Consider the following 24,272-nt stretch of genomic DNA (forward strand, 5'->3'; position numbering starts at 1 on the left):
TGTAAATAGGAAATGTTGGTGTTATTTTGTCATTTATTAAGATTAGTATGCTAGCTGGAGCTGTTTACCTCCAGTCTTTGTGCTAAGCTAGGCTAACAGTGGGTGCGTCTGACTGTTACGGCATGCACAGAGATGAGAAGGGTATGTGTGGACTTATTTAACTCTGGGGGATATGGTGAATAAGCCAAAGTCCCAAAAAGTCCAAACAGAGTTATAAACAACAACGTCTGTCATACTTTTAGGCCATAAGCTGGATTTTGGAGGGCATGTTTTTGTTAACATCCTCCAAAGGTGTATTTTAGTTTATTTGGATAAATAATGCCCATAAGGTATAGGTGCAAGCATGTGCTACACTGGGAATTCCAAAAAGGACCTCTTCTCCCTTGATGGCTATTCCAGCTTGCTTCTCGAGACCTCCATCCCTGGTTTTGGTGACCACGAACATGTTGAGTACAAATGAAGTGATTTCCTCTTGGATGGCTGCAGAATCGTCGTCATCACAAAACTGTGAAATATACAAGAGAGAATTTAACCTACTTTTTGTTTGCTAATGTGAAGAATGCATACAGCTCTTTGCTCTAAACAGAAATCTTGGTGGGATTACGTGCTGTGGTAGTTTTGTTCTATATACTTATGTACATTTGTGCAAGCATGTGCTCGAAGAATGTGCAGTGTGGTGTAGGTCTATGTATTTTATAATGTTAACTTCAAAGAATACTAATAGTAATTTAAAAATGTGGTAGCATTGGATCTGGACGGGAAGGATAACTCTGATAGTTGGAAGTGGTGTGTTGTGATTCTGCCTTCTCACACAGTGACACAGGGAGTGTCGCAATTTCGGTTTCATATCGAATACCAGCCATCATTTCTACTAAAGAAAAGGACAAAAATAGTAACGCACAGTAACTTGGATAAGTAAATTTAATCTGATTACGTTTTTGGAAATAGTAGTGCATTATTGCTTGTGACTGACAAAAGTGTTCAGATTTCAGTTACTTATCCAAGTTACTGTGCATTACTATTTTTGTCATTTTTTTTTTTTTAGTAGAAATGCCAGCATCACTGGTCATGAGTAAGTGTGTCACATGTACTGTATTGAAGAACACTAAAACTTTCTATATAAACAGGACAACAGTAATTTTGCCATTTGACATTATAACTATACCCCCAGTTTTCTCACTACAATAAACCAATTTAGAGAAATTTACAAACCTTTATCCAGTGTAGCCTACTTGTCAGGAGGATCACCTGGTAAGGACACAGTGTTATAGTTAACTGACCAATGCAAGAAACCAAAAACATGGCAAAAAATTGTAACTACAACTATAGCCTAATTAAAAATAGTTTAACATTTTACTCTCTCCACAACACTGCAATTAGTTGACCTGCTCATCAGTAAGCAAATTTTCTTCAGTTTCGGTTTAATTGTTACTTTGGGTTTGTTTTCCCTCGGAGCTCCGATGGGGAAGCGTGCAGTGAACCGCGTCATTCTGAAGGCGGGACTATGTTCACGAGATGATTGACGGCTGAAAAACCCCAATGAGCGCTCTAACCATAAAGTATAAAAAACACCTTACACAACCATGAAGAAAAACAGAGCGCGCAAACTAAATCAATATTTCTAAAAATGCGCCCACGTTTGGAGTTATTCGCGGATGCTGTCAATTCCATCTATGTGAACACAAATAAATTATAAGGATATTATAATGGTTATCTGCACTATTTGACAAAAGAAAAAAAAAAGAAAGACAGACAGAAAGTCATTGCAACTCAGTTTTGTCATAAATAGTGGCCAAATATCCAAGCTGGAATCTTAAATCTTTCTAATATGATAGTCAGTTTTTAGATCAAGTAAAATGATTTAACGAGTTAATTTTAACGCTGGAGCTGTCCGCGATCTTAGGTAATGTCGTCAGACACTTAGAATAGCATGTCAGTGGCAAAACAAGCAGGTTTTGTGGATGTAAAAGAACGCAATTACCCATATAACGTACGATTTGCCTAGGCCTAACGTTAATTCTTTCGCATCTACACACTGAAGCGGTCTAAGCCTGGCCAATTTAAAAGATTGTTGTTCCCATCAGTCACTTAAACACAAATACATATTTTTTTAAAGAATAAAATTAGGCCCAGGTTGGGGGGAAAAAAACGATTGATGTTACCCTAATTTATTCATGGCTGCTCTAAAAATCCACGTGCTTGCACTAACATTACATTATTTTATTGCTGGATTAGCCTATAACGCTGGCTTTAAATTACACTAGAACAAACCATTCTATGGCCACTTGCAAAGTTTCAATTAATGTTAGACTACACGTAAAGCAACATAAAGCAATCCCAGCGTTGCCACATGGTAATTAACAGAAAATCCACGTACGACAAAGCAATCTTCAAATTACATTTAAAGCCTAATTTTTGTACAACAATTGGAACACTGTAAAGAATGTACAAACCCAAGTAACCTTAATTGTTAGCCTACTTTTCTAACTTTATTCTTACCTTGAGTTCAGTCTCCACGTGTAGGCTTCCTCTTCGTTTGAAATGGGTTTCCAGACCAAAAAACAGGAAGGGGAGTAATTTTTTGCACTGAGTAAATTAAACAAGGTATTGTTTGTTGAGTGCATGTGCCTAAAAAGATTGGCTGAGATTACTTAGATTAATTTTGTAAGGTAAAAATATACACATTGTCTTGTGTTTTGAACAAATGAAGATAAATTCAAAACCAGATATATTATGTAAAGATATAAACGTAACATTTTATTGTCAATATTACACATTTTAACTACGTAACATTTACATGCACTCAGAATCATTTTTTTCAGTGTGCACGCATCATTACCCGTACCAAATCTATTGATCATGTCACACCCCTGCTGATTCAACTGCACTGGCTCCCCATATCACAACGAATCAACTTTAAAGTCTTGTTAATGACATTCAAAGCTCTGCACAACCTCACCCCATCATACATCACAGAATTACTACAGACTTACATATCCACGCGCTCACTCCGTTCATCATCAGCAGGATTACTGGCAAGTCCAGACATCAGACTGTCCACAATGGGAGCTAGGGCCTTCTCTCATGCTGCACCAAAACTCTGGAATACTCACATTCGTGCCATAGACTCAATTTCACAGTTCAAAACCACTCTCAAAACTCATCTTTTCAAGTCAGCCTATAAACTTTAAGCACCTCACCTCTCCCTCCATCAGCATTAGCCTGTTGGATGCTTTTATACTTTTTTATGCTTTTATACTTTTAATTATAAATTTCTTTTTCTTAATAGCTAATACTATTGTACTTCTACTTTTGTTGTAAGGTGTTGTAAATGTATTATTATTATTAAGGAATAATTACTCAATTCTAATTTGTTGAATTTAATTAATAATATTGCTTGTAATCTGTTGCCACAATTGTATTGATTAGATAAAGCATATTCATTTTTACAGTGTATGTGTGGCATGTTAACAAATTAACTGGTTTTATAAAAAATATTATTCAATATGGGTATACAACTGACTCAACCTGACAAAACCTTACACTGTTTGCGGACGGTTTCCATGAGCAATAGAGAGTAAAGCTGGCATTACTTTATCAGATTACAGCTGCGCTTTTATTAGACTTTTTTTTAGCTATATATAATTATTTTAACAGCAGTCAATGGCCAGATTTAATCCTTCATCAGCATTAAGGCTCAGACTTATCCTGTACCCCAATCCCTGTCTCTTTTCCTTTTATAGACCTTTTGACAGCAGCAGGCTCACAGCCCGACTGAATTGCACATCCCGTTACAGCACTCGGTGTACCCTCCCAATCCAGCTGTACTGTAATGCACTTCTGAGCTGGTGGGATCGGACAGAAGCTCTGCTGGATTTTTGGGATTTTTATGAGGATCACAGCGAGGAGTGGATTCCGCTGTTCCCTGAGACAGCTCAGAGGTGAAGACAAAGAATGGGAGAGTGTTTGAGCAAATCGTGTGTGTCATTGATTGCGCATGCAGGCGAGAGAATGTAAGCGTGCAAACCTGTGCGTGAGTGGATGCGTGCTGTGAGAGAGAGGGTGTTTTTCCTTTTCTTATGTTGTGTAATCTGCAGTGTCAACTCAGATGTCTGTTACTGTCTAACGCCGCCAGCCGCCTATTTCAGGACCGCTTCAGCTCAACAATTCCCACACAATTCAATTAACAGAATGAAAATAGGGCTCCCAAGACTGTCTTTGTTACAGCACTAATATGACTGCCAACGGGAGAACGTGGTCCGTAAAAAGATTCTCCTCTGCTAATTCACCAAGAAGGCCACATTCTAAGCGTGGCTAAAAAGGCCTTTGTCTTACACTTCATTTTTGCATGCCGAGCTCCGGTGTGCTGATCTCCTATTGTTCCCTTCAGATGAGCTGCTTTAATTGAGCTTTTCTATCTGTTTAATTTAACTGTAAATATATTTGCTTTCATTACTGGAATGAGTTGGCTGAACTTGACCTTTGAAGTACTTATTTAGAGCCATGTGATTAATTGAAAACTTTTGTAAAGCTGCTATTAAAGTAATGGCAACACATGCATAAAGATTTTTGGGGAAACACACTCGTATTCGGTACTGAACAGAAAGGTTAGCGCTATCTGGTCAAATTAACTTGATTATTTACAGGGTCACTTCTATTATGCAGTACCTTTGGATAGTAACTTTTTTAAAATGAATATGAGCGATTGAGTAACTGTATGTGTTCACTGGCACGGAGGTGGGAGGGCCAAAAACCTGCAGAGGCAGCCAATCACTTTCTCCTTCATTTAGTGCTTAAAGGGATACTCCACTTTTTTTGGAAATAGGCTCATTTTCTCAAACTGTTGAGTTTTACCGTTTTTGAATCCATTCAGCCCATCTCCGGTTCTGGCGGTACCACTTTTAGCATAGCTTAGCATACATTATTGAAGTCCACAAGACCATTAGCATTTCTCAAAAAAAAAAATTACCAAAGTGTTTCGATATTTTTCCTATTTAAAACTTGACTCTTCTGTAGTTACATCGTGCACTAAGACCGACGAAAAATGTAAAGTTGTGATGGAATTAAAAAACGGTAAAACTCAACAGTTTAACTCTGGGGGAGTTGTAAAATGAGCCTATTTCCAAAAAAGTGGAGTATCCCTTTAAATCAAATCATTAGTATATTTAAATTTCAGATTTCATTATTCAATCATTTTAAATGTCCTTTGGGACTGTGGCTGGAAAAAATATATATTTCATAATAATGCTGACCTTTCTATTCATCAATGTCACAATCCTCAGTCACCTGTGCACACTCAACAATCACCATAACTGTCTGCCTCATCAATTCCTCCATAAAGGCCAGCACCAAACAACACTTACCAGATTACTAACCTGTGGATGCTCACCTGTGTGTGCTTGTCTCAAACTGTCCTGTCTTCCTCAGTCTTCTTCAAGCCAGCCAGTCACAGTTATCTCTGCCTGCACACATATAAGAACAGTCATGACCTTGCCAGTATCATCTCAATGATCTACCTTCCATTTACTCCACTGTTTACATCCTGTGTGTGTGTCTCAAAGTCTGTTTGGATTTTACTTTTGTCTGCATTCTTCTGTTACACGACGAATCCTGAAAATGTATCATGGTTTCAGCAGTAAAACCATTTTGGTAACACTTTACTTAGGTGTGCATAAGACTAACATGACACTTTCATAACCATGACATGACATATGTTATGAATATGAAGGAAGTTTTATGCATGTTTGTGACAACTGTCATTATGTGTCAATCGCTCAGTTATGACATTTTTAATGCAAATATGACATTGGTTGACATGTCTTTGTTATGACACCTTGACATAAACCAATATCATAACCTGTCAGTGTCTTTGTCATGACAACTTGACATTACTAAGACAACACAACTTGTCATAAACATGACAAAGCAGATTAATGATCAAACTTAAGAAACCACCTAGCTTTATTGGTTAACATTACAATAAACTGTCAGATGGTTGGTTTTGACATTGGCTGTCATGAAGCCATTATAACCTTTTAATGACAAATTCAATTAGTAGTTGAGGTCACGAAAATGCCAATGTCAAAGCCAACCACATGACAGTTTAACTTAATTTTATGTCAAGTTGTCATGACAAAGACACTGACAGGTTATGGTTTATGTCAAGATGTCATAATAACGACATCTTGACTTAAACAATGTCATATTTGCATTCTAAATGTCATTATTGGGCGAAAGACATTTAATGACAGTTGTCATAAACATGCATACACCCTACTTCATATTCAAGACATGTCATGTCATGGTTATGAAGGTGTCATGTCAGTCTTATGCACGCCCTTTCAAGTAAAGTGCTACCACTGTGTTCAACATTCATAATAAAAATAAATGTTTCTTCTGCATATTATAATGATTTCTGAAGGATCATGTTACACTGAAGACTGGAGTAATAATGCTGAAAATTCAGCTTTGCCATCACAGGAATACATGACATTTTATAGATAAATTACATGAAATATATTACAATACCAAACTAATATGATTACCATCTTTGAAAGTGTGAGTTTAATATTTGTCCAATGTAATGGGGACATGAAAATGCGCTGCAAAGTATAAATGACAGATTGACATTTCTTCTTAAAAAAAAAAAAACATGATAAATACGATTTCATAAACACTCAGCTTTCCCAAGACTGCTTGATATGAATATGTTGAATGCGCCCTTGCGGTAAAAAAAAAAAAGCACTTTACCCTTGTGACAGTGTTTTAGATTGTATTGCAGTTGTACAGACGGGCCATGCACCTCCAAACCACAAGAGTGCATCTGTGGTTTGTCCCAGCTCTGCCTGCACTCAGGGCAGCAATAAAAGACAAACCAATCTGACGACTCCCTCAAGGTATATCTAACCTGAGTCTGTGTTCTCATCTGTCAACTTGACCCAACTGTGACTATCGAGTTTTATATATAGCTCTTGTTTAACTATAAATCTTGACTTCATCATGCCTTACTCTGTTCAGGACAAAATATGAACGATTTAAGGGAGGAACAGATCCAGGCAAGGGCGAATCAGACACCAGAGTGGGTCTTCAACCCCTCACATTTACCTGCTAACACAGCATGTACAGTATGCTCCATGACATAACCGTATTCGATTGTTCAATTCTAAAATCTGAAAAGAAAAAAAAATTGCATATGTGATTTTTGTTGAGTATCATATTTGACACATCAGGCTTTTATGGCTCATAGCATGATATATAGTAGAAGAATATGGAGATCATTCTCAGGGAGAAAAAAAAAACTCCTCAATTTGTATACTTGCTGATATTTGTATGGTCAAAAAGTTTGATTAAATACTAATTGTAATGTAAATCAATGAAATGAGATCTTTACAACAGTACAAACATAATTCATAAAAATATCAGACATCAGTTGTCATTCTATCTCCAAACAATATGTATTGATAAGATGATATTTCAATTATTACTTTTATTATCAAACCACTGACGTTTTTTTATTGTGGGGACAAAAACATAATGATGCATCTCTATAGCACGCGCTGTGTATCATCGTGCAATTTAAATGCGAAAATTAGTTTTTATTTTTTTAGTTATCACAACATATTTTCTTTTGTCAAATCAACTTTATAATAATTTATTTATTTGAGATAACTTATTATTTTGAGTTTCTGATGATTAAATCTCCTTCTTTGTATTAACTCACTTTTTCCAGTTCAATCAACTTAAAATTTTAAGGCAACCCAGGTTACTTACTTTTTTAAGTTAAACCAACAACATTTTTTAAAGTGTAGTAATCACAACATTTTTTCTTTTGTCAAATCAACTTAAATAATTTATTTAGTTCAGATAACATATAATTTTGAGTTTCTAAAGATTAAATCATTCTCCTTCATTGTATTAACTCACTTTTTCCAGTTCAATGAACTAAAAATTTTACGGCAACCAGGTTACTTACTTTTTTAAGTTAAACCATCAATATTTTTTTACAGTGATACGCAGTTAATTTGCGTGTAATACACACCACTAATTCTATCCAAACGTATAATACACATGCACCGCACATAACTATAAACCTACCCTGACCAGCCCATGCATATCCTATGCACGTAAAAACTCATTTTCGCCTATAAATTGCATGATTAACACACTGCATGCTATAGAGACGCATTTTTGTGATCGGGTTGATGTATAATGATGATTGAGAGTAAATGGTAAAAAATTGGTACTCACATTTTAACATGTTTATATATATATATATATATATATATATATATATATAAAAATCATTCTCCTGATTATATATATATATATATATATATATATATATATATAATCATGTAAATCTAACTCCCTTCAGTTTAGAAAAGTGTTCAATCTTGAAATATTAAAAACAATATAATTCATTATTCAAAACAATTCAAAACAAGTAATTCAGTAAAGATTTCACAGCAAAATTACAAGTAGGCCTATTCCACAATCTGAAGGGGCGCATTTTTAGAATTGTAAGACCTTATAAAGGCCTTTAACTTTCTAAAAATTATAAACTATCAATCAGATAATGGAAAGCATGTGGTAGATAAGTGGTCTCAGTCGTTTTGATTATGTTGATAATTTTAGAGGCCTTGGAATTTTGTGTATCAAATATGATACAGTAGGATTTATAGGGTTTGGCACCATTACCAATTTTTATTTCCCAGTTTTGGACTGGATGAGGAAGGGAAATCTTGAAATGAAGTGCTGTTTTATATGTTCATGTACTGTCCACAACTCAAGTAAGATATTTTTTCGAGCATAGAGTTGAAAAAGTGTAAATACATTGATAATATCCACTTGTAGCCCCATCAGCATTGCAGTCAAATGCGCAACACAGTTCTTTATTTAGAGCATTCAAAAGAAATCCAACTCTTCACTCTTCAACGTGAGGGTTGAAGAAGATAAAAAAAAGATGAGAAGATTTTGAAAGTCATAGTAGATTTCACGGGTACTTGTCAAAGCTGAATGCAAATCCAGATCTTTGGTGTTCTTGCATAAAAGCAGGTCAGGCATAAAATTGGGATATAAGAAGAAGAAAAAAAAACATCCAATGGCAAGTGAAAGAATAAGATATGCATTTATGCTGAGATCATGACTGCTGCTGATTTTGCCCATGAATAAAACAAAGAGAAGTACAACAGAAATGCAGAGGGAGGGGAAGGAACATAAAGTAATATTCAAAGTGTTCAAAGATGGCTCGGCTTGATACACATCTGAATAAATCAATTCCGTGAGGCAAGGCAGATTAGAGCATGCAGGACGCGTATAAGAGAAAATAATATCACTGTCATTCACAGACGAAAGCGTACACTTTTGGAGCTTAGAAATGAGAGGCTCATCTGTCTGAGGAATGGAATAACAGTAAGTGTGTGAGGGAAGAGAGAAAAGAGAGAGAGTTGTCAGTTAGTTTTGTATGAATGTCTTTAATCAGGGAGTAATGTCATGGTTTATCTTTGGTTATGGATGAAAAACATTTTTCATTGTGGTTCATGAAATATAGTGTATATTTATTGATTGGCTTGGAGAGGATGAAAAAAATAACAGGCCAATATCCTTCACCGCAGTATGAGGAGTAAAAGTCAAGAAGTTGTCTAGAAGTAAGGCTTGGTTATTTGATTTTAAGTCTCTGTTAGATCTGTGTGCACTGTGTCTGTACAAAAAGCCTTCACTGTAAAAAATGATTTTTTGGTTAAGTAAATACTAGTGAAAAAATCCAATGTAATTTACTTGAAAAAGTTAGTTCAGGCAAGAATTTAAAAACTAAGTAAATTCCATATCAGTACTTATTTCAAGCGAGTATAAATGAAAGTGTAATATGAACTCAATAAAATTAAGTAAAAATTACTCAACTTTTCTGATACTGGGGTTCCCATCATGCACTGGACCTTGAATAATTAATGAGGTTCATTTTTCACTGGTTTCCAGCTGTATTTACACTGTTTTATCATTGATTTTTGTTTTCAGTATTAGTAAATTGCCATTTTGTGACATTTCGAGTAAATTTTTTGAATAAAACGACACATTCAAACACAAAAACGATCCATCAAATGTTACCGCCATTATTGTACCAAGTATTGAGGTGTTTGCATTCACATAAGGCTTAAAGTCTGATGTATATATAAATTACTTATGATCTAAGTAAAGAACATACTATAAATGACTAATAAAATTCAAGATAATTGTTTTAGTGAAGTGTAATACAAAGGCAAAGGAAATCGGTATTAATCAACCTTGTACAAGCCGAGTTAAAATTACTTATTTTTTGTAAAGTTTACTTAATTCCACATTCCAAGTAAATTTAACTTAAAGATTTCTAATTAAAGCTACTGATAAATATGTTTAGGTTTTTACTTGCCAAATCTTTGTAAATTTACTAGCATTTTCTGAGTGAGATCGTTTAGCAAGGTTTTTTCAAGTAAATCCTACTCCAAATTTTTTACAGTGTTTCTTCTGGAAACATGAGGATGAATTGGATGAATTTCTTCGTGTGGTGATGGCGCGGTGGATAAGACACATGCCTTTGGTGTGGGAGACCCAGGTTCACATCCACTGTGAGACACCAATGTGTCCCTGAGCAAGACATTTAACCGTTGCTCCAGAGGCGTGCGACCTCTGACATTATAGCAATTGCAAGTCGCTTTGGATATAAGCATCAGCTAAATGAATAAATGTAAATGTCAGTCCTGTCGAGCCTGAGCTTCTTCACGTCAGTCCTGCCAAGCCAGAGATGCTTCATGCCAGGCCTGAATTAAACCGCTTAATTCCTATGGATTAGTTTTACAATGTCTTTATGAACTTTTTGAAGCCTCAACATGTCAGTTGCATATAGTTGTATATGGAGGGATAGAAAGCATAGCTGTCAACCCTCCCGTTTTTTCCAGGTTTCTCACGTATTTTAGACCTTTTCCTGCTGTCTTCCCATTTTAGTATTTTCACGCTGTGACTGTGTGAGGCGTACAAGCTCGGACAGATTCGGCTTGAAGTCGTTCATCCTTGAAGTCGTCACAAAAAAAGCTGTACACAACCATGCGACATGAGGTCTTGCGCACCCAACGCGTCAATTTTGTCGCGCTCGTGCGGACGCATTGAGTATAAAGGCTTTACTCCGTGTCAGCGTGCGCTCTGATCGGTAAAGGTGCATAGACCTCTCCCAATCATCTCCTGCACTCAGCCTCCGAAGCACCACTAACGAAGCACCACGAAGCCCGTTCCTACGGAAGCTTGTTTCCGCCACTGAATACAAAAATAAAATAAATAATTGTGACTTTTTATCTCACAATTCTGACTTTTTTTCTCACAATTGCGAGTTTATATCCCGCAATTAGGACTTTATTTCTCAGAATTGCGAGATAAAAGGTCAGAATTGCGTGATATAAAGTCGCAATTGCTTGTTATAAAGTCAGAATTGTGAGATATGAAGTCAGTAATGCATGATATAAAGTCAGAATTGCGAGATATAAAGTCAGAATTGGAAGTCGCAATTCTGAGAAAAAAAGACAAAAATACTTTTTTCCTCACAATTGCGAGTTTATATCTCGCAATTCAGACTTTATAACACATAATTGCGAGTTTATATGTCGAAATTCTGACATCTTTTCTCAGAATTGTGAGATATGAACTCCCAATTGCGAGTTATCAGGCCAATTCTAAGGGGGAACAAGACTAACTTTTTCCCCCCTCAGAATAATTTAAATATCACAATTCTGACTTTATATCTCACAATTCTGACTTTATAACTCTCAATTCTGACTTTATATCTCGCAATTCTGACTTTATATCTCACAATTCAGACTTTATATCACGCAATTCTGACTTTATATCTCGCAATTCTGACTATATATCTCGCAATTCTGACTTTATATCTCGCAATTCGGAATTTATATCTCGCAATTCGGAATTTATATCTCGCTATTCTGACTTTATATCTCGCAATTCTGATTTTATATCTCGCAATTCGGAATTTATATCTCGCAATTCGGATTTTATATCACGCAATTCTGACTTTATATCTCGCAATTCGGAATTTATATCTCGCAATTCTGACTTTATATCTCGCAATTCTGACTTTATATCTCGCAATTCGGAATTTATATCTCGCAATTCTGACTTTATATCTCGCAATTCGGAATTTATATCTTGCTATTCTGACTTTATATCTCGCAATTCGGAATTTATATCTCGCAATTCTGACTTTATATCTCGCAATTCGGAATTTATATCTCGCAATTCTGACTTTATATCTCGCAATTCTGATTTTATATCTCGCAATTCGGAATTTATATCTCGCTATTCTGACTTTATATCTCGCAATTCGGAATTTATATCTCGCAATTCTGACTTTATATCTCGCAATTCGGAATTTATATCTCGCTATTCTGACTTTATATCTCGCTATTCTGACTTTATATCTCGCAATTCTGATTTTATATCTCGCAATTCGGACTTTATATCTCGCAATTCAGACTTTATATCTCGCAATTCGGAAATTTATATCTCGCAATTCTGACTTTATATCTTGCAATTGCGACTTTATATCATGCAATTTTGACTTTATAACTCGCAATTCTGACTTTCCATCTCGCGATTCTGAGAAAAAAAGTCAGAATTGTGAGATAAAAAGTCGCAATTACCTTTTATATTTTTCATTCTATAGTGGAAACAAGCTTTCATAGTTTCCCCCATAAGCTGATATTAGAGTATTTAAACATTCTCTATGATATATATATATTTTTAAATCACACACTGTCTCTTTCTCTCACACACATATGTAGGCTAGTTATAAACTCTTTAGACTTTTAATGATTAGTGCTTTATTTTTAAAGATTGAGGGTAAGAATCGTGTAAAAGAAAAAAAATCCCTTATTTTGGGGATGTATTCTGGGAAATCTCACTTATTTTCAATGTTCGATGTTGACAGCTATGATAGAAAGCTCTCAGGAGAGGAATGAAAGACTTATGGGTTTGGAACAACATGAAGGTTGAGTAATTTTCATTCTTGCTTAAACTATCCCTTTAAGGAAACATTCCATTTCATCATTCATTTCAACTTTATGGGAATGTTACTTTGAATGTCTCGGAACATTCTGATACAAGTAGAAACATTTAAAAAATGTTAGGAAAACTTTTTTGTGTGTGCTAACATTTAGAATTTGAGTTGGATTCCACTTTGAATGGAAATTCTAACGGCTACTGGAAGGACATTTGTTCAGAACTTTGAAAGAGCCTTGCTAGAAAGTTAGCCAAAGTAGTAGTTGTGGTGTGAAAAAGGCAGCAGAAAGGGAAAAAAAATTATATGAATAAAGATGCATTCAAAAAGCATATAAGATATATAACAAGATATCACTGATAAAAAGGAAGATGCTTTTTAGAGACAGATAGTGTGATTATGGCATCTACTAGTTGGTCACACTAACCAGCTAGAACTTGATGAGTTGGGGCATGTTTTGGCACAAATTTATGAACGCTCAGCATGCAGCATTTCAGTCTTTGAATTGAGAAACGTCAGTCCCGTGACCTTCTTTTGCACTGGCGTAGACGGATCTGTTCATTTTCAAGTGCGTATGTGAGCATGTGCATGTGTGTCCTCGCTTCCCTCTCTGAAGGGTTTGAATTGTATTAAGTCAAACTGCTATTTCTGTAGCCACAAACATAGACATTGTGATAGATGTGGCCAATCATATGATCTGCTCCAAGAGAGAGGTGTCTGATGGGAGATTTCTTGGGGCTATGGGGCAACCTATTTGTTCCAGTGTGTAAAAGCACTGAGGGTCTCGTTCACTTTGAGGAAGTGTGTATAAAGATCAACTCTGTCTTCAGAATTTGTTAATCTCTATTCTTAGAACTTTGGGGGTTTGAGAGGAAGCTGTTGCGTTTGATGTGCGGTTATTCTCACATCTCCTAAATTGTGGTATTTCAAGCAAGGCCTCGGTTTGATGGCGAGAGGATGGATAAACAAAAGCAATATCTGTCCGCTTGCTGAGCGCCTCATCAAGGATTTCTATTGCATTTGTCACATCTGCTTTGTTTTCTGGATGCAGATCTGAAGGGGAGTATAAATAAATGTTTTTCAGACTTTTTCTGTCCAACTGTTTCAGTTTTCTTTGAGATGTCACCAAATTTTACAGCAAAGTAAGTTCACGGCTCAATTACACTGTAAAGGAACCTGTAAAAACATGTTAATTGATTAACTGTATAAATTACCGTGAAAACTGTATATGGTTTAACAGCGCAATATGATTTTACTGTAAAATGGTGTCAAATGTCTGGCTTTTTGCAAGAAAAAAACGGAAATACAGTATTCCTTGTGTGACACATAATATAATATTAGTGTTACATTTTCTGTTTAATATTACATTAGCACTACATTTATTTAATATTAATTGTATTATTTTTGGATGATGTGTTACCTTGATGGTCTCAATGACCCAGTGGTGCACCATCTATACACACAAGTATTGACCACGTTTTATCGATAGGCCACTTATGATGAATCAGTACAGGTACTTCGAGACAAGTGGATTATATTAACATTAACTTGAACATAGTTCATAACAGTTATAAGTTGTGAAATATAGACACCAATATTCCATCTTGTAATAACTTTGAAGGTAAATATCTGCGTTTTTTTTTTTTTTTTTTTACAGTACACTATGAACAACCTTCATTGGTCTCATAGTTTCTTAGATAAACAGAACAATTATATCATGCAAAACGTCCATCAGATTCACAATTAATTCTTATTCTCATATAATATACTGCACAACTGAAAAATCTCAAGATCTTGTGACAGCAACAATAAAGTTTCTCTTTATATTTGTATTTGTACAAGAGAAGGTTCAAATATGTTTTTGGTGTGGAGGATAATTTTGCATTACACCACATAAATAGAATCCATTGAGTAATAAGACCACATTAGAAGATGTTTTGAACAATGTGTTTTTGTCAACGCAATGAAATCCATTGAGGTCCAAAACAGCATTGGACCCCATTGACCTTCAATTTAAAGACAAAGAGAACGCAAATTATGCCCATTTTCATAGCATGTTCATAAACTTTTGCAGCCCATTCTCACCCCCAAGGCGTCACTTAACTGACGCCTTGGGAAGCATTTGGACATGCTTCAATATCTGACGCTTTAGGCGCCCTTTAGCATCAGTTAGATGACGCCCTAGGATCGCGTGTACCCTGCCCCCACCCCAGACCTAAACCTAACCGCGTCCTCTAACTGACGCTTTCCTTTAGCGTCAGTTAGATGACGCCGTAGGATCGCGTCATGTAAGTGACGCTAAAGGGCGCCTAAAACGTCAAATATTGAAGCATGGTCAAAGGTGACGCCTTGGGGTGAGAATGCGTTGACTTTTGACATGCATCTCATCAATGTCAATAGACCAATTAGAAGCCGTCTCGCATTTTTATAAGCATGAAGAACAAGTTCTATGTGAATGTCCATGATTGTGAAATGAGACCCATTGTCACTTTTTCACTGCTGCCCTCCACTTTCAGACGCTTCAGTCAGGACATTAACAGGTCGCATTCATGGAAACTCTATTACTGCGACTTAATTGAGTTCATAATTGCATTAGCTTGCTTCACTTACCAGCCCAGCTTGCTGAACGAAGACTGAAGTCGCCTTTGGCTCTAACTTAAGTATTATAGTGATGAAATGGCCAAGTACATTAAATGGATACTCTCTTTGTACATGTAGGATAACCCTAATGGAGACCTAAGCTTTAAAAGTGTTTACACCATTTTCTTAGTTTTGATATTGTATGCACAATCACTTTGCCATCAACCAAGTAAGCAAGAGCAGATTTAATTGACTTAAGCCATTATTGGTCTGTTAAACAATTAGTTTCCTGCAGTGATGCGCAGACCGATCAGCGTCTGACTTGAAGCAGTGCATGGTTAGAAATTTTGTCCCACTTGAAATGGTGTCGACGCCTTATAACGTATGCCAATACATTTTACGTATTAAAATACAGCAAGGGCAATTCGAGAGCAGCCAGCTGGCTTATTTTGCACAGCTTCTCCTGTTTTATATGTTATGTATAAAAATTTTCAGCAGCCATAAATCTTCAGTGTCACATGATCTTTCAGAAATCATTATGTTTTTTTTTTTAGTTTGTTTAAGGACAATGAAGAAAATTAACAGTTGTGCTGATTAATATTTTGTGAAATATGCGATAAGTATTTGGGGGGATTATTTGATAAATAAAAAGTTAAAAGGAACCGCATTTATTTTAAATTTACTGTCACTTTTGATCAATTTAATCCCTCGCCCAATTTAAGACTCTCTTTTTAAAAACATCTTATCCTTAAATTTATTAATGGTATGTATGTGTATGGTCTCACTTGTTTTTATTGGTATAGGTATTAGGCAAGACATGGACAAATGGCATTCCTTTTAGACATTTTACACATAAATAAAGTTTTTTTTTTATTGTGAAAGACTGAGATTGTGAAGATTGTGAAAGCATCGGTATCATTAGCGATAGCAGACAATAGCTTCCTGAGGTCTTTCTCGGTCAGAGACTGCAACATTTCCATTAGCTCTGAATCACAAATGCCAACTTGATGATATTGAGCTCAGAGCTGAGATCACCATCCATTGACGAGTTCCCTGAAAGTGATGCTTGGCGATTGATGAATTAGACTGCTCCTGCCTTTTGTTGTCAACGCTAATGGAACGATAGCACTGGCCAATGATTGTCAGGGTGATATTGGGAGCTCAATAATACGTCTTTATTTAGACCTACGCAGGAGCAAGCAGGATAAGGGGCTCGAGTGAAGAGAAGTGCATTAGCAGGCATTAGCGAGCATGCTAATCATCACTCAAGGGAGGAAAGAGGAGGCCAGGAGAGAATATAAAGGACTGAAGCAATGCGATCACTCCTCTCTCAAACATGAGACAGCACATTTACTCTAAATGCAGGGATGCAGATCATCCGATTCAAGTGTTTATGGACTTTTCATAAAATCAATGTTGAATTCAAAAGAGCCTCATGCTTTTCTCACCCACTCATAATAAACCTTTTTTTAACCTAAACTCAATGAAAAATTGTTTGATTCCTTGAATATGTGTGTCAGTCCAGTCGGTAATGTAATCAAATTCTCTTAATTCTTAAATACTCTCAATTTTTCAATCCAAATTGTCATGTAATGCTACCCGAATCACACACTGTTCTTTCGTTGGCCAGAGAAGAACTGGCCCCCAACTGAGCCTGATTTCTCCAAAGGTTTTTTTTTTCTCCATTCTGTCATGTGATGGAGTTTTGGTTCCTTGCCACTGTTTCCTTGGCTTTTGGCTTGCTTATTTGGGGACATTTAATATTCAATGATACAATCTGTATTGTAAAAAGCGCTGTATAAATTAAGGGGACTTGACTATTTGCCGTGTGTTCCACAAGCCTGGATGTTTAGTTTCACGAACGAGTCGGTGCACAAGAATAAAAGAGAAAGTGAACAACGAAGTCCAGACGGCACAGACAGGCTGTTTTAATTTGACATCATCTTACCTGAGCATTCCAAACCGTGAATATTTTCATATCATTTCTGGAATAAAAAGAGTGATCAACGTGATTGGTAGGCTATTCAAAATGATAAGCGCTTAAACTTATATATAATTTTGAGGGAGTAAGATTTAATGAGTACTTGGCGTGCTGTCCGGAGGGAGGGCTCCAAGCTCGAAATTCAGCCCGAACCCAGAGTACTCCCCCCGTATGTAAGTGTTTTTTAGAACTAGGAGTGTGGAGAAGGGGTGGAGCTGCAAACTGCCAATGGATCAAGGTAAGACTGCCGAGTCTATACAGTATGTACCCTCTTATCATTGATTGCTGATTGCTGTCCACTCGTGTTAATTATCTGAACACGCTCCTCTCGAACTTAGTTAATAAAACTTCATTTGTTTACATTTTTGATATCTGCAGTCCAAGTTTCGATTTCTCTTTTTGAAAGACGAATATACAGTATACAATTGATATTGATACCTGCTGATATGGACAGTTATTTCCTTACACATTGGCCTTACGCATGTGCCAACTGGCAGTCAGCTGTAGTCTTTGTGGTGTGTTAAAGCGCAGATTTTTTTTCATAAGAACCCAGATTGGCTTTGGTGCCACTGGCCCGCTGTGTCACAGTCTTATAGTGACACCTTACTCTGGTAAGTGGAAATGGATGGGCTAAGATTGATTCAAACTCACGTTTTTCTAAAACTGCACCCAGCTAGATTTTTTGGCTGAAGAAAATAAGTCGGATTTCAATGGCAATAAATAATTCAGATTGTTGAAGGAAGTATTGATGAGAGCAAACACCTGCGTTTGTTAGCAGTCCAGATGTGAGTGATCAGGTTGAGTCAGCATCTTACTAAAACACAGCACTGCTTTGTGCTCGAACAGGCCTGAATCACTGTTATGGTGATGCATCTTCCAGGTGGTCTTGTCACATTTAAATCACTTAAACACACATTTTTGAGGATTTAAAGGATAATCTGCCAATCACTTTTTCTTTGAAAACAGATGATATAAGTATATATTTTCATATTTTGACAAAAGATAGAATATATTTGCAGGTTCTTTTGCCCACAATGACATGGGAATATACACCTCGCCCAGCAGTCTTTTTCCTTTCTATCCTATTTTATCAAGTTATTACCACAGTGTGTTACGGTCTAGTTCTGTTTTAGTTTGGTTTTGTTTTCATTCGTTGCAATGTTCATGTTTACCTGAGCTCTGTTAAGCCACGGCTTGTCTGTGGGCAAACTATTCATCCAAAACATAGACCTCTATAGAAACTGAATTAATAATAAATTGTAAATGTGTTAGGAATTCTGCAACAAATTGTGCAATTTTAAGTTGTAAAGCGAGCAGGATATGTTAAAATTTATTGTATGGCTTCCGCAGGCAAATGTTATTATGATACTAAAGCGGGGCAACGGGAGCCTGAGCTCTCCCTAGCTCTTTAGCGCCCCACAAATTGCCAATGTAATTTTGTGGTGGAAAATGGAACTGCAGCGTGCTCTCACAGAGCCATTGGGGGCAGATTTCAGACCGTCCGAGACGATATCAATCCTTCTTCAGCTATGTTATGTCTGCATCAGGTCAGTAACTAGTTGCCATATCTTTTCTTCCTATGTGGAGTAGCGTACCAAATTAATGAAAGTATGAATCCTTTAGTCTAAACATGCTCATGTGAATAGCCTTATATATTTATGCTGTGTTTATTTACTTTCTTTTCCTCACTGGAATTACTCCACAACTAGTAATTTTTAAAACGACACCTGGAGGCAATAAATAGTGTATTAAGGCAATTCTAAAATCCGATACTCTGGGCCGACACTATGTTGCTGTCTGGGACTGTTCTATGCATGTGCCGTCTGTACACAAAGCCTGTCAATCAACATTAGAGCGCCACACTCAGGATGAATAAGGCAACATCTGCCAAAAATGTTCTGAGTGTGTTCAGGAACGACAAAATAAAGCTTACAAAATTTTCATAATAAACTGGCACTAAATTTACAGCCAGGAGGCTTCTGGTTCTGTTTGCTATGGTTTCTGAATAATACCACACCTGTTCTTTTTTCCCTTTATTAATCTCCCCTGTGTATTTAAGCACTTATTCCTCTGTTCATTGTTCACTTTTGTTTGCATTTACTATGTATGATGTGGTTGTGTTCTGAGCTGTGCGTTACAGCATGAGTTAACTGTCCGAATTATTTAAGCTGAGTCGTTTTCAGACCTTTTTGCAAACCCTTTGGGCCTGTTAGATCAATAGATCAAAAATGGGGCACAGTGATATTTCACAGAGGCTCGTGTCTCAGTTAAAAGGGTCTATAGCGACACGCCTTTCATGTGTTTTTATCTAAATGTAAAATGTGTTTCACTCATATTTCATTCATATTGCTTTTGAAAGTGGCACTGTAACTGTCTGCTGCAATGGTTCAAGGTCTGAGGTCAAGAGAATTGAGTTATGCATGATTCATATGTTATTAGCCTATATAAGCCATGCAAAATGAATTAAATTGAGCTGTTTAGTTTGTAGTCATAAAACCCGAAAGAGAATTAGCATTTTAAAGCCATGGGTTCTCTCTGGAATATCCTTTTTGCAGTTATGATAATAGGATTTAGGGTTTATGAATAAAGTAAGGTTTGTGGTTAACATTACTCGAGACATTCCAATTTTGTTCCTCTACATATCACTACATCAAATCTATATGGATATATAGAGTACATAAATCAGGTGAGGCTGTAGAGCCTTTTCCTGTAGCAGCCTCTCTTTCTAACTATTTTCCTCGCTGACTATCAGCAGTGTGCCAGACAATGTTCATAGCCAAACATTGTGTTTTCTCTATAATCAATACAGCTTTCAGATTCATCACACATTCGGATGCTGTTGTTTCCTATTTAAATTGAAGCTGGCCCAATATCAACACAATTTGGTTGGGTTTTGTCATTTCCAAAGGACATATACATTAGAGATGAATAGAATGATTTGCATACTGTCTTTTGAGATCATGAATGGATGGATGGCAAATGTTTGGGCAGTGTGTGCACATGTTACACTCCTACAAATAAAGGTTTTTTACTCTTTCCTTTATTGTTATATCTGTTTGTGCATGTAAACAATCTGCAAAGTTTTAAAGCACAAAGTCCACTGCAAATGAAGTTAGGCAGTGTGTCCACCAAAGTGTTTGCTCCCCTTAGGTCAACATATTTTATCAATAGTTTTTAAACTATCTATTTCATTCTGAGTGCTGTGCATGTGCATTTCTAAATCTGGTTGCTGAGAGAGTTGACAAATGTTCAACTTTGTGTAAAACAGCGCTCGATCACTATATATTTTTACCTAGTCGTCCAATCACAATGGAGGAAGGGCGGGACAAATACCACACAGATCAACGGTCCTCTCTCTTTCTACATGTTAAGCCACGGATATTCCATATTATAGCAACCAAAGCATCTCAATTGAGCAAAAAAGAGCTCTCAAGTGCTCACAGTTAGGCGGTTTCAGAAGAGCAACTGGCATTTTCAGCAAAAAATGTTTTGTTGAACACACAGCCATAATTTCTCCAATAGAAAACACTTGTCTGAAACGCATTATAGCCATTATTTCCATGACAAAGCTAACACATTTGCATTATGTCCGCTTGCTGGCTCGCCCTCAAACAAGTTATAAGGCCAGAAAAGTTTTATTATCTTGAGGGAAAAAAAAATATATATATAGCTCGACATGATGAAATGTTAGAATATATGTTATTCTAATGTTGATCTATCTTACTGCTAGTCTCATACAGCCAACAAACACATTGAATAACATAACAACCGAGCATTTTTGAGCTAGGCTCAAAACTAGGGTAGAAAATAGTCTATTACCTATTCATTTTGATGTTTTTGAATGCAAAAACCAAGCGAACGTCATAAGTTCACCTCAGACAACAATGTACACTGTAAAAAATAAACCATAATTTTACGGTAAAAAAACGGCAGCTGTGGTTGCCAGATCTTTACCGTTAAAAATACGGTAGGAACGTTAATGGTTTTACAGACTTAACTTAAAATTTACAGTAATAACCTGTAATTTATTTTCTGATAAAATGTGGATTTACCAACTTATTGATGTATTGATATCTGTTTTAGACCATTGTAATACACTGCTCATGTAACTCTCATCACTGCTGTGATGATTGCTGGTTGTCAATCACAGCTCATCACAAGCAAATACTTGTATAAAGCAATACTTAATCAAAGAAGCTGCACAATGTCATTCACACAAACATTAAGCACCATCATGGTAACACACATGAAATTAAAAAAATGCAATAAACATTAATTTAACAACATTAAATGTAACATATAACCCTAATGTACATAACTGATTAGAAAAAAACAATAAAACTATGAGGAACCATAGTTATTTCAACAAAAATACATAAAATGTGAAGTGTCACACAGGGAATTGTGGGAATGTCAATTTACGGTTTTTCACTGTAAATTATACAATGATTTGTTCTTTTTCACTTTCAAAAAAATGTAAATTTAACGGTATTTTACTGTAAAATTATATCACAGTTATTTTCCGTGGATAGTACGGAAACTTTATTAACAGTTTTGCACTGTAGCATTTTTACAGTATTTTACCGTTAAAATCACAGTTATTTTGCCAGTTCATGACCCCTTTAAAGAAACCGAAATTTAAATAAAGCAATCAGAGAGAGGGTGAAACAGGTGCTGCAACAATGTAAATTCTATATATTTTTTTTTAACTATTCTAGTAAACCTATTCTAGTAGGCCTCATTCAACTAAATTATGAACCTGTAAATGAGCATAATAGGAGCCCTTTAACATCAATGGAGTCATTCCACTGCACAAAAGATACTTTATAGTAAAAAGGTTTAGATTATTAACATTTTCCTCAAACTAGTAAAGCTGATCACGGCAAAAGCCCCCTTTGAAACCGTTATTTTCAAGAGTGAAAGATTGGCTGGGAAAGATCAGTTATAGCACAACTGTTTTCTTTGAACATTGTGTATCTCTATCAGCGAGTCCAGATAAAGTGAGAAAGAACCTTCTTTTTATGTCGTTTTCGGCCTTGTGGCTATAAGATCAAGCATAGAATCTGTTCTCTTTATGACCAACTCTCAAGTGTGAATTACCGATGAAGCAAACAGCCCCTGGTCGCCAGATTATAAAACAGCACTTCAAACACTGATGCCCGAACACATGTAAAGCTATCTTCCCGTGAGGCCAGTTGACAGGTATTATGAGTTCCCTTGCTTTCCATTAGGAGCACCTCAAAACACTCATATAGCATCTGGATAATATGGAAGCACTCAAGTGGAACACAAGAGTCCTTTTCTTTCTCTGTGGGAAGAAAGGAAACAAAACGGATGGGGAGATGATCTATAAAAGATCTGTGGTGAGCTGTAGGCATGTCACAGACAGAGATCGCACAGGGCATTCAGCATTACTCGCTAAATGAATGTGAAGTGGAACAAGTGATGATGTCATGCGTGTTCCTTAACTAGTGCAGGCAGAGGGCAGAGATGATGGAGAGATGGATGATGCTATTTGAGAAACTTTATTAGAGAGCGTTCAAATTACAGGTTCAGGACCTTTTTGCGGTTTCTCTCCTCCTTTTGTATTTAATTATGAGGTACACATCCTTTATTTTGATGACCTTTTATGCACTAATTTGTTCTGGATTAGCTTGTCTGCTGGTGAACGAGCACGCTTTTTGATGCACCTAAAATAGTTACTGCATTGTTGTCAAATTGCTTCCTCATGTAACACCTTCGTCAGTCCATACACTGTTCATAAGTTTAAAGACAGCAACAGAATAGATTTAATGAATTTTACTGAAATAATTATAATAATTATTATCATCATGTCTTGACTCTCTGCTTCGATTGTCGCTGTATTTGCCTTGACACTTATGGATTTAGTACACTGGTCCAATCTCCTTGGGTGCAATTTGGACAATATGTTCACAGCTTCATCCAGGTTGACAGCCATGTCATAGTGTGTATGGATGAGGGCCAACCAGGGATGAAAAGCAATCCTCTCCCATGCTGAATGAATGTGTTCAGTCTCCAGAGAGTGCTTGCGGACCAATCACATTCACATGAGGTGACTGGCAGAGTACAAACTATTTAAAGAATCTTGAAGATGTTTGGGTAGATCAGCGTATCTTATTGTTTGATTGCCTCATCACACAAAGTTGGCCTTTGTTCTGGTGGCTTGTTTTGCCACTTCAGTGTCCAGCGTTTCAGTTTGTGGTCAATCTGCTCTGGTGAAGGCAAGTAATCTTGGTAAAATTGGACTACTTTAGAAATGTCCGCTGTCACACCTGAGTTGCATTGTATAGACGAAATTAAACCCAGGAGCCTTGATGCGGTTACAGATAGAGGACTGAATTTGGATTCAAACTCCAAGATGACATGGTCTAGGAAAGGTATAGCCATGTTGCGACAATAATAGTCCTTCATAGTATCAGCAGGTACACATGGTTGACTGTTAGGCTGAACATTGACCTGAGTAGGCATCCTGATGGGTTGAAGTCTGGTTGAAGGCATCCTCAATAGTCTCAAGTAGCTCCTTATAGATATTCTTGCCCTCATCCACCATGCTAAATGGCTCCACAATGTCAAATTCGTTGTTGTTGTTTTTTTTTACAGTTTTACTGTGATGCCTGTAAGGTGGGACATGATAGACGGTGAGGGAGGTCAAGA

The 24,272-nt window shown here is 36.5% G+C and overlaps 1 long non-coding RNA gene across 1 annotated transcript; it reads right to left on the reverse strand.

Moving 5' to 3' along the window:
* Positions 1-143: 143 nt before the first annotated feature.
* On the reverse strand, positions 144-2,487 carry LOC148977640 (uncharacterized). The gene is made up of 3 exons (XR_016169443.1): positions 1,433-2,487; positions 1,213-1,248; positions 144-505 (listed from the first exon to the last, which is right to left on the reverse strand). It is a non-coding gene; the product is annotated as an uncharacterized LOC148977640 (long non-coding RNA).
* Between the last annotated feature and the right edge of the window lie 21,785 nt (positions 2,488-24,272).

This window comes from Pimephales promelas, chromosome 8 (genome assembly GCF_988280905.1).
Source record: "Pimephales promelas chromosome 8, fPimPro1.hap1.1, whole genome shotgun sequence".
Lineage (NCBI taxonomy): Eukaryota > Metazoa > Chordata > Actinopteri > Cypriniformes > Leuciscidae > Pimephales > Pimephales promelas.